The sequence below is a fragment of the Syzygium oleosum genome, unplaced genomic scaffold (assembly GCF_021117445.2).
Source record: "Syzygium oleosum isolate NSW1041296 unplaced genomic scaffold, Sole_v2.1 Sole_v2.46, whole genome shotgun sequence".
Taxonomy (NCBI): Eukaryota; Viridiplantae; Streptophyta; class Magnoliopsida; order Myrtales; family Myrtaceae; genus Syzygium; species Syzygium oleosum.
In genome coordinates, this window is record NW_026607530.1 from 1,377,411 (window position 1) to 1,379,510 (window position 2,100).

The 2,100-nt window shown below is 43.5% G+C and overlaps 1 long non-coding RNA gene across 1 annotated transcript; it reads left to right on the forward strand.

The window, feature by feature from the left end:
- Nucleotides 1-778: 778 nt before the first annotated feature.
- Nucleotides 779-1,241, forward strand: LOC130136591 (uncharacterized). The gene is made up of 2 exons (XR_008815417.1): nucleotides 779-872; nucleotides 983-1,241. It is a non-coding gene; the product is annotated as an uncharacterized LOC130136591 (long non-coding RNA).
- The last annotated feature ends 859 nt before the right edge of the window (nucleotides 1,242-2,100 follow it).

A 2,100-nucleotide genomic window follows, 5' to 3' on the forward strand; every position in this document is an offset into this window, starting at 1 on the left:
ATGGATGGATGGAACCCATATATGCGGATGGCGAGGTGATCAATCCTCAGGATGTCTACGATGTAGATGGCGTTGATGAGCCTATGGATGGGGAGCCACAGGAGCCACAGGTGATAGCTGAAGACCTAAACCAAGTTGCCGAGGAAGAAGACGAACTGGAGGACATGGATCTAGATTCTGATGAGGACCATGGGGAAGTAGCAGAGGTAGGATCGGATGTAGAGATAGGACTCGATGATGAGTTAGGGCTTTATCTTTACCCAGAGTTTGAACCGGATACTGAAGACGAAGAGGCAGCAGCAACGGATATGGATTCCGAAGAGTCCGAGCCTCAAGAGGGACCAGCAGGGGAGTCCTCAGAATCATCGGATCCGGATTGGGAGCCCTAGCTTAGGTCCCAACTCGTTTTAGGGAAGCTAGTACCTTTTTGACTGCAATCTTCCCTGTAGTTGACCCCACCTTTCCTCAGCCATGGTACATTTTTGATCTGGTGGCTGCTAGAAGTTGTTGTTTTCGTTTAAATCTTTTGATCTGTATAAAGTACGTTGTAAGCAGGGGATTTCAGTGAGTAATGAAATGTACATTCCTGTTTGTATGATGTTTTATCTGTGGTCTCATGTGTTTATCTGTACGGGTGTATATATATATATTTTTATATACGTGGTTTTCGCTTGTGTCTGTTCTCTGATTGGGTTTGGGTCGGCGACGCATCCTGGGAGCATTGCACCATAACCGGCCAAGGCGGGGATGTTGCGTGCCGTGGGGTTCGGGGCGTGACAATTAAAGCAGCAGATACCTTTCTACTGAATCAAGTAGTAGGTTGCACATCATCATATGAGAAGGTTGAAGCTGTACGAAACTCAGACTCGGAGGTCTGTGAAAAGTGTTTCGGTGTTTGGGAGAGAGAGAGAAAAGAGAGAGAACAAGTGAGTATGATCTTCATGAGAAGGGGCTTACCTATTCTTGATTTCTGTAATTGCAGGCTCAGGCTATGCTTGCAAGGGTAGCTCTTGGATTCCTATCTATCGGTCAGGCAGTGAATATGGCCCCAGAAGTGTGGTCGGACTTGTTTCTTTGAATGGTATTGAAGCCAGAGTTTCGTACATTCATTTCAGACATGCTATCTACTTTATTTATTCATTCAAGTCATAAAGCACCAGAGACTTACTGGATTTGTATATCTCGACTGATTCATAAAGTGGCAGACAACCATCGTTGAGTTAATAGAATGAAACAAGCTTTGGTTCCCTCAATCTTCATCATTTAGCTATTACCTGTACTAGAGTGGAATTGTATTTGGTTCTGGAATAACTATGACCTTGTACCACACTAGTCTACTTTCATACAGTGATTAAAGTAGATAAATTACCTGAAAGAAGCCTCTAATTGGTTGCCTAGGCCACATTTTCATGCATGAAACAAGCTAAACATGCGTGTGCATATGCCAGGTATCCTGTGTTCTTTGAGGAGTTGTTTCGGATGCAATAACAGAAAATGCGATTATAAATAAGTCTCGTCATTACCTCTAGCACAAACCAGTAATGAGAAATGGCTGTGGCAGGGGATGGACCGTGCTGCCACTAAGCTAAGTTCAAGCTTCTCCCAAAAAAGTAAAAAAAAAAGGCAAAACTTAGCCAAGTTCAAACAGAAGAATACAGAAGAAGATTTCGAATGTGTGTGAGAGACAGAGGACTCGGATAAATATAATGATGTTTTGTCGGCAAGGCAATCACACTGTTACGAACAACGAGCGAACAAAAGATTGTCGTCATTGTCCTCCGCATGAACAAAAAAGAAAAATGTACTAAAATGCAAAGGGTGAAGTATTGTGCAGATTTGACAAAAAAGAAGAAGGTATTGTGCTGGAAGCAAGACTACTACACTTGGCAGCTCAACGCTTGCAGAGTTTCAGCAAGGATAGAAAAACGGGGGCTCATGTTGCCTTCCTCTGCAATTGGAAGAGGCAAGCGAATGATGTTTCTTGAGCTCGAGTCTGAGCCTCTTTATAATGCCGAATGACAATGTCATGCTGCCAAGTCCGTGTTTATCACGGTCAGAATAATAGAAAAGGCCAAGGTGGTGTGCATACTTTCTGCCTTG